The following is a 10,000-nucleotide window of genomic DNA, read 5'->3' on the forward strand; positions in this document are numbered from 1 at the left end:
TATATATACATACATACATACATACATACATACATACATACATACATACATACATACACACACATTTACAGATGAATACAATTTGTGTGATTATATTTAGTTTGCATTTCCGAAATTGTAATAGATTTATAGATGGACTATGAGAATGCACGAAGTTTATTGAATCTGCTTAATCTCACGATTTATGTCAATAAATGTCTTTGTTTACTTTTAGTTCAAAATCCAGAGACCAAATATCCAACTAGAGTAAACTCCTTCCACTCGGTAAGTAGGCTCATTGTAACTTAATTAGTAGTATATATATGTACACACGCACAGACATACATACACACACACATACACACACACACATACACGAACACACACACACACACAAACACACACATACATACACACAAACACACACACGCACGTGCGATCGTGCGAGCGCATGTATGTAATTGCATATATATATATATATATATATATACATATATAAAAGTGTATGCATTTAAATATATCCATATATTAATACAAACACGCACACATATAATTGAAGGTATAAATAATAACCAGGTAATCATCTCACATTAGCAGTATTTTATGCAGGAAACACGTTGGAAGTGTTGGAACAGCAGAACAAAAGTTACGAGTTTTGATAGTCCCCAAAATATGTTATATCATGGTCAATTATTAAAGTAACTCGCGACCAGACCAAAGCATGCATATAATTCTTCCAAAATGAAAAACAGTAATTCTAATTAAAGAAAAGAGAATTCTTCATACATGCAAGATTTTGAAATTCTATAAAAAATTAGATATCATTCACTTTCTCAAACATCACAATTTTCGTTCTTAATGAACTTATGAATAAGCTCGCAACAAAAGGATTTCCACTACTTCAGGCAGATAGACGAAAAGTAAATGTTACTTCATACTGTGTGACTGTGTGACTTTTCTTAAACTATCCGTCTTGAGACAGATTGAAGCGATTGGTCAAAATAACATTTCTCCACAGTCCCAGTACATCTTCCTCTTAGTAACAACTTGGTCTGTGAAACGATTTCTGAGGTAATTTTATTACACACAGAAAAAAATTAGTAATGTAGTTAAGAGAAGAACAATGCCTTTTTCCCTCAATATTGAATGAATGTGTGTATATGTGTGTGTGTGTTTGTTTTTGTGTGTGTATGTGTGTGTGTGTGTGTGTGTGTGTGTGTGTGTGTGTGTGTGTGTGTGCCTACCTTTCAGGTCTTGCTGGTGCACCGCCATTATCATCACCTTTTCAATGGCCATTTTCTCGTAATTGGGTTTTGGTATGGAAACTATAGGTGGACAGTGTGTCCTCTCTGATATTCGTACTTGGAATGATTCCTTTGAGAGAAATACTACAGAAAACAACGTTTAGGGTGTGGTCTGGGTAGAAGTAAGGTAAAACTAAACTTCTTGCTATTTATGGATGATCTGAAGCTATTCACAAAAACTGAGGCAGAAATGGACAGCGTAATCCAGTCTGTACGGATTTTCTCCAAAAATATTAAAATGGATTTTGAACTCTCAAAATGTGTTACGATGGTGATGAGAAAGCTTGCCAGGACAGAAGGCATATGGTTGCCTAATGGTGAAGGCAATTCAACCTCAGTGCAGCTACCTGGGAATACTTGAGGCAGATGGAATCAAACACCACGACGTGAAGGAAAAAACAAGAAGAGAGTACCTGCGGCGAGTGGGGAAGATATAGGTTTCAAAGCTGAATGCCAGAACATGATTTCGGCAATGAACTCGTGCGCAAGCGCGGTATTTCCGTATGACACTGGAATATTGAAGTGGACAGAGGAGGAGCTAAAAGAAGCTGGGCAAGGAGCCAATAAATCTAACGATGTTTGGAGCCCATCATCCATGTGCAGACACCGATCGCTTATACACGAAGAGAGCAAATGGAGGAAGGGGACTGATAAGTGTGGAAGATTGCGTTCGTATCGAATTTGAGAGCCTAAAGTAAAGAAACTTTGTTAGTGACAGTTAGTAACGAGGGAGTATTGAGAGCAGAGTAAAAAGGGAAGACAAAGCAAGAAGTACAAAAGGGACAGGGAGAAGAATTACGCAGGAAGGGACTCCACAATCAATTCTCTGTAGCCACAACAGAGGTTGCTGGAAAAAATAGGTGGGATTGGCTAATGAAAGGAGCCCTAAACAAGAGAGCACTGATATAGACCGAGAGCACTATACTGGCAGTGCAAGAACTGGAGAGTCAACCTTAGAAAAAAGCAAGTGTCTCCGCCGTCCCGCAATTGCAGTGGAGTAGATGAAACCATTGCCCATATAACGGACGAATGCCCTAGACTTGACCCAAAGCTCTATAAGTTGTGGCAACACGACCAAGTAGCGAAAGTGTTACAATGGTTACTGTGCGAAAAGTGGGGGCTAGAGAGAGACAAGACGTGGTATGAGCACAAAGCGCAGAGAGAGGCAGAACCGGAGCCTATTAAAATCTTATTTGATTTCCCAATCCGAACAGGTCAGGTACTACAGCTAACAGACCGGATCTAATGGTGATGGATAAGGTGACCACATATGCTACATAGTTGATGTTGATTGCTCCTTTGACCCACGAATATTCAAGATGGAAGGCCAAAAGTTAGATACAATCCTCGGCTACGGAAAATGAAGAAGGTGAAGTTAGTGCCAATTGTTGTTGCGTCCTTGAGACCAGTATCAGAAGGCATCACGAGGAATATAAAGGAAATTGGAATAGAGTGCCCAGTAGAACTGTTACAAAAGTTCGCCTCCTTGGCACGGCCAGAATAATCAGGAAAGTATTAGCTAGCTGAAAAGAACGGATAGCATGGTACTGTAGGCTGCAGGTAGTAAGCACGCTACACATGCAAGACTCCAGGAGTATCAACAAAGTCTGTTAGAGAGAAATAATAATAATAATAATAATAATAATAATAATAATAATAATAATAATAATAATAATAATAATGATAATAATAATTGATGTAAGCGAAAAATATTACATGTTGTGAATGTAGCAAACTAGCTCAAAAGGAATAGAAGAGGTCACTAAGTTTGTTCCCTGGAGATTGTCTGAGAAGTGCGGTCTTAGAAGAACGTGTAAATGTTACGAATATGAACCAGAAGGTGTCAAGTTACGAAAAGACGAAATTGCAAAAATGTGGGCAATGAAAAGAGTTAGTTATCTCAGTAGTTGTCAGTGCACTCGGACATCTAGCAACCAAGTTCGAGAAATCTCAATTGATATGAGGGTAAAGCATGTTAAAAAAATTGCTCTTCTGGGGACAGAGAGGATTTTGAGATTGGGACATGGCTGTTAAGTATCTTCTAAGATACTTAACATCGGGGTACAAAGTTTAATAATACGTGGAAAGAAAGCCTGGAAGCCCCCTGTGAGACCTTTGACATCAGGTTGTTGTCTGCTTTCACAAAATTAATGGGAGCAATTAAGATGGAGGGCTCTGATATGTAAAATAATAATAATAATGATAATAATAATAATAATGACATATATATATATATATATATATATGTATGTATATATATACACATACACACAAACATACACATACACACATATAAGTGTATCAATCTATGTATCTGTCTATCTGTTTGTGTGTGTATAATTTACTTTATTTAACATAGATTTGACTTTCTGTCTGATTGAAACATGGAAAGTTTATGAGTTCCGTGGTGTCTTTGGAATAAAATGTTAAAGATGCTAGTTAGTATATTACTAGGGGCCATATGACGGACTATGATGATCATCTTTTATAATGACATCTGGGAAAACTAGATGCGTAATGTATAACGAAGACTATAGTAAAAGCAGACAATAGAAATACAAAAAGAGTGGAGACACAAATAGAAAAGCGTTTTTAACATGTCCATTTAACCCTGCCCCCATTGTCCGGTGTGCGGTTCCTTTTTAGGATGGTATTGTACAACTTTACAGGTAATCACTATTTCTAGTGATTTTGTGACCTCTTTTTGAGGATTTATTCTATCATTATACAATACGGCTCACTAATAATCAACATTTGTTTTATTTTTCAGATTGAAAATGGACACGATAACCAAGTTTGAAGATTACACCAATCAATTTTTTTTTATTTTGTGATTTTTTTTTATCGGAAATTAAAATTAAATTAGATATAATAATTAAAATGCAAAATTATAAAAATATTTTCGTTTATCAAAAACGAATATTAACTGAACCATTTAACCCATGCAAGCGTGGGGTGGCATTTAAAATATTACTAAAATGAATAAATGCATAATATTATAAAAATTGATAACTTTACTTCACATGTGGCAATAATAAATTTATCAATCTAGAAGTTTCTCCCTCTTCAAATATTAGTGAATATACAAGCTAAATCTGAAGAAACAGTAACTAAGTATGTACTTATATCTATAATTTTATCAAACAATAATAAAGTTTTGCACAATTTCAATACTTTCTCCCAAAGTAAAAGATAGACTTTATATAATTAAAACACATTTATTTAATTCTTACTATTAATTTGTAAATATACTAGATTGACATATGGCATTAATGTTCTGAATCAATTTTTAACTTATTTTAATCCTCAGCACACACCAGTTTCTTAATTTTAGAATAAATAATTAAAGAAAATCACCTCAGATTATTAATAGAAATATGATGAAATATGTTAATCTTCGTAAAGAAAATGTGTTAATTTCTCATTTTTAACTTGAAAAAAGAGGAGTATTCACTTAACATTTAGAGTTATAGATAACATTTCAAAGATACTTGTAAAATGTGTTTTTCATGCAGCCCTTTAATATACTTCTTTGTACGATATGACTTAGAAAGTAATGCAATTATTATTTGCATTACTTTTTGATTCACACGCGTAATAAGTTCTATTATTTCTCGAGAAAAGTCTATGTAACAAAAATAAATCTATAGATAAATAAATAAAATATAACACTCTTTATTACTCTTGTTAGATAACGTTCAGTTCACGGCATCCTATTTTAAATAAATGATTGAACAGTCCAGAAGATTAACCAGATATTTAGTGCCACATCTTTAGCTGCAATATTATTACATTGTAATATCTGTATTAGCATTTATTATATGAAGCAGGGGAAATGAATGAATGTTAAAACAAAGATATATTCTTACATTAAAAATCATGATTTTACAACACCCATTGTATTACTAATTTTAAAATTATAATAATTTTCTTATGCGTTAAATAACTTTTAGTAAAAATCTTACGAAATATATTTTTAAATTTTGATTATGTATCCATATAAAATTTTGTAAGATTTCAATACAGGCTGGCCTGATTAAATATATTTTATACTTCATTGTGACTCAGTGTTTTACTTTAAACATTTTAGCTATTTTCCAGACTACTCACTTCATTACTCAGTTGTCGTACAGTTATATGCCTAATAAAAGCTATCGTCAGTATTTATAGGTAAAGTTGGCTCAGTTTTGTTGTTGATATATTCATTGTTGTAGCGTAAAATACGCGCAACTCATGCTAAATTTCGTCTACAAATTCGATGTAAAATGGACGTTGTAACTACGAAAGCTTATTTATATACAACGGGAAGCTTGAAATAAAAAAGAAAAAAGAAATAATTCTCACAATTTTCATAAGATTAATAATACTAGAGTGATTTATTAAATATTGTATGAAATCTATTCCAGATGAATCAGCATTATCCCCCCCCCCCATGTCATATTATCGAGAGAACAACTAAAGAATGCATTTCTTAAAGATATATGCATGAAAGTGATGTTGTATGACTAAAGATATCTAGCACAGCTAAAAGCAAAAAAATTATACCCCTTTTCAGAATTTATGGCCCAATCTCTAACTCTCAGAAGGTTTCCTGAAATATATTGAAAACTAAATATTAACCGGCAAAATCTTTAGCACACCGAGCAAAACGCTTCACGGCATTTCGTCCGTCTTTACTTTCTGAGTGTAACTTCTGCTGAGGTTACTTTTCCTTTCAACCGTCTTGAGGATTATAAAATAAGTACCAGTTGAACACTGGGGTCGATGTAATCGACTAGTCCCCTTACCGAACTTGCTGGCCTTGTACCAAAATTTGAAACCAATATTAACTGTGTGAAACCATAAACTAGCTCAACTGATATTACATAAAGAAGACAATTTAATTTCCAGGTTCTCATATTTATTTATTATCTTACTTCGTGTTCCGCTTGAAGTCAAATGCAAGACTGCTGGCTCATCTTATCTAGAAAGTTAAAAGATGCGTTTCAGAGTCTAAATTTTCGAACAAAAAAAAAGAGAATAAACAGAAAAAGATCAAAGTTTTATACTTTATTTCATTAATTATAAAGGCCGAGATTAGTGGTCACTCATGGCATTTTTTCAATGCTGCAGCTGACGTACAATGAACAAGCTTTTATTCTTTCCTCAATATGAGTTTATTAGACGGATACATTTTCCCTATTTAATACAGCTTCGTGAAGTAATTCCTAATTCGCATATGAGGTTTAAAACTGAATCAAAGAAGATAATTTCGTGCTTGGTTTGTAAATGGCTTTCAATTCTCCATGACTGATTAAATTTTCCTCAACTGCAACTGCTCACCAATACATGAAGCAATTGCTGAAAAAAGAAGTCAGAAAATCCTAAAATTTAGCCTGAACATTCCTTACACACATACATTCTTTCGTCCAACGTTGTCGACGATGACCAAGGACATCGCATGGGAGAAGACGGGTCACGATATGTCTGGATGTGGCGATTAGTCCGATGCATGCTCGGAACGATCTGCTGAAGATTGGGCACTGATGGTTTACTGAAAGTAAAGAGTTGTCTCTGGACTTGCGCAGTTCTTTGTGCCCCGACAATCTTGTTCAGTTCCTAGGAAATAGTATCTCTATTGGTGCAGCGTCACTAGGCAAGGCGGATTTGTGTTTGCATTTCCCAGGTGCCACGTTTGATCGAAAAGCTCTTCAGTGAGACTTTCAATGTATCTTCGAGCCTCTTCTGTCCACCTTGCGTGCGCTTGCCTTCCACCAGTTTGCTATAAACAGTCTCTTCGGGAGTCGTGTGTGAGGCATTAAGACGAAGTGGCCTTTCCTCCTGACTTGTGCTCTCCTCAGCAGTGTGTAAATGCTTGACAGATTAGTTCGGAAGAGGAGCTCCGTATCTGGGACATTGTCTTGCCAGGTGATTTTCAAAAGCTTTCTCAGACAGTTCACGTGGAAGCCGTTAAACTGTTTGGCGTGGCGTTCGTAAACCGTCCAAATCTTGAAGGCGCACAGTAGCCTAGGCAGTACAACTGCTTGGTATAACTTCAACTTGGTTGCCAGCCTATTATCTCTCTTTTCCCACACTGGTTCACGTAGATGCACGAAAGCAGAGCTTCTCTCTGTGAAGCGTGTTTCGAATTCATCGACAGTGTTTACAGATCTAGAGAATATGCCAGATTCAAGATACGTGAACTTAATAAAAACCTTCAGGATTTCCACTTTAACAGTGATAGTTAGTTCTACAGCCTCTGCGGGGCAGGTTAGTGCATGACTTCTGCTTTCTGAGTACTGGTTGTAGGATCAACTTTGTTGCAGGCAATCGTAAAGCAGTTCATTGTTCATGCTCTGTTGCATCTGAGCCTCTGTGGCGGCGTCGAGCGCGCACTCGTATGAGAACAGAAAGATGCGCACTGAATCCTCTTTCACCTTGGTCTTGGCCTGTAGTCACTGCTGGCTGAAGAGCCTTCCACAGTCCTGAATCTGATCTTGACGCTGTTTTCGTTGACGTCACAGAAAACATCTGATAACATAGTTAGGAACGTCATGCAGAAGAGCGTATGTACGAGTACTCGGCACTTATTTCCGTTAGTAACTAGAAATGTATCGAAAGAATCTCCATTGTCCTCGACTCGAGTGAGCATGCCGCCGAGAAACTGACACAACATGCTGATGAATTTTTCCGGACAGCTGTATTTTCTCAATATCATCCAAAGCCCCTCACGACTGACGGCGTCAAAGGACTTGGTTAAATCAACAAACGTCGTGTGTAGGTCCCTGTTCTATTCATGACATTTCGCATGAAGTTGGCGTGGCACAAAGATCGTGTCGATCGTCCCACTGCCATCTCTCATCTCTCACTCACTCTCTGGTAGATGTCCGTCTTCCAAGTGATGAGTAAAGCGGTTAAGGTGGACGTTTGCTAATCTCTTGCCAGCGATGCTAAGGAGAGAAATTCCTCAGCCGTCGTCACACGGTTGCCTGTTTTCCTTTCTCCTGTAGAGATGGAATATAGCAGCACCTTTGAGCTCCTGATGAACAATTTCCAGTTACCACATAGTCTGAAAGAGATTGGTGATCTTCTCTGCCATCAGTGGTCACCACGCCTTGTACATTTCAGCTGGGATGGAGTTAGTGTCTGATACCTTGCTACTTTAAGGAATTCTAACAATATTATTGATCTCTTGTTTCTACTGGAGGCTCTATCAGAGGAATATTGATGTCAGTTGGGACATGCGAACAATGGCCTCAGTGTTCATAGAGGAAGTTCTACTCAGGATGTTCTTGAAGTACTCTGCCCAATTTCTCAGTCCACCTTCCCGGGATTTCATCGTTGTCAGTGAGGTGTAAGCTATTGTCCATATTGAGCAGCGGTGATGTTCCAGAAGACTGTGAGTTGAAGAGGCATCTGAGTGTGATGTATTAACTTGTGTGTGATATATCTCATTCTCTCTTGTCTCTTCCTATCTGATTCCAATGGCAGGACGAAGTGAAGACAAGAGATAGGTCAGAATGCAATGGATGGAAACGGTGCCCTTCATGTATCACTCTGTACAGTTCGCGCTCCACAACGCTTGCTGGTTCGGCTTCATACCTGTTGAACGAATCTTGTGGAATCTTCCACACAGTCCGCCGGGTCTAGCCTTCACATGCAAAGATAGACAAAAGCTAGCCCAACTAGGATTGAAAGCCATCGATTACACTAACCAAGTTTCAGCCAGGTTGTGGAAGCTGTTGTTCGGGGTGTGGTTGCTGTTGCATGCAAACAGCTTCGAGGAGCCATAGGTGAGAGTTGGATGTCAAGTGAAGGACAAATCGGACGAACTACTCCAAAGAGCACCACATCTTACCTCGCATTATCCCACTCAGACACCCCTTACACTCGCACACAGTATGTATGTATATATATATATGTGTGTGTGTGTATGTGTGTGTGTGTGTGTGTATGTGTGTGTGTGTGAGTGTGTGTGCGTGTGTGAGTATGTGTGCGTGCGTGTATGCGTGTGTGTGTGTGTGTGTGTGTGTGTGTGTGTGTGTGTGTGTGTGTGTGTGTGTGTGTGTGTGTGTGTGCAAGTGAGTAGAGAAATGAAATAAGGGCATTCAATATATATTGGGAGTTATATGTATTGATTAAAATAACCTGATTCAGAATCCCTGGTATTCAGAGTTTCAAGTAATCTTCTGCCAATGATTCTGAATCAAACTGTTTTGATCTATCTATCTATCTATCTATCTATCTATCTATCTATCTATCTATCTGTAAATAAGAGGAATGACCGCTAGGTGGATTCCTAATATGCTAGAGGAAGACCCCATATGGTCTGACCACTAAGAAAAATTGTTCTCAAGGAATTTCAGTAAACGCCAGAGCGTAAAGCGAGCAAGACAAATGAAAAGATACAAAATTTGGTGATAAGTCACATACCTAGATTTCATTATTACCATTTACATTACGTAAAAGTCCGCAAATCATCAGTGTGACCGTCATGGAAAATATAATTTACAGAACTATACACGAGACATCCTCACAAGATAAGGTTACGAAACATTCTTCATGCAAAATGCAGACTAGAAACCAGTTATATCGCATCGTCAGTCACGCGGGTCACCAAGGAACGCATCCCTCAGGGAGGAACGAATCTGAGGTCGAAAAGTTGAAAATTGAAACAAACTCTTCTGAAAAATGATCTTGAAGGAATTCAGATTCGAGAAATCAACCCAGACACCTTA

General features: G+C 37.4%; 1 long non-coding RNA gene across 1 annotated transcript in view; it reads left to right on the forward strand.

Moving 5' to 3' along the window:
* The window catches only part of LOC106871150 (uncharacterized), a 22,000-nt gene extending 16,660 nt beyond the window's left edge, over positions 1–5,340 (forward strand). Inside the window, exons 6-7 of the long non-coding RNA XR_008264443.1 lie at positions 215–264; positions 4,054–5,340. This is a non-coding gene — a long non-coding RNA (uncharacterized LOC106871150). The remainder of the gene's footprint in view (positions 1–214; positions 265–4,053) is intronic.
* The last annotated feature ends 4,660 nt before the right edge of the window (positions 5,341–10,000 follow it).

Source organism: Octopus bimaculoides, chromosome 6 (assembly GCF_001194135.2).
Source record: "Octopus bimaculoides isolate UCB-OBI-ISO-001 chromosome 6, ASM119413v2, whole genome shotgun sequence".
NCBI classification, from domain to species: domain Eukaryota; kingdom Metazoa; phylum Mollusca; class Cephalopoda; order Octopoda; family Octopodidae; genus Octopus; species Octopus bimaculoides.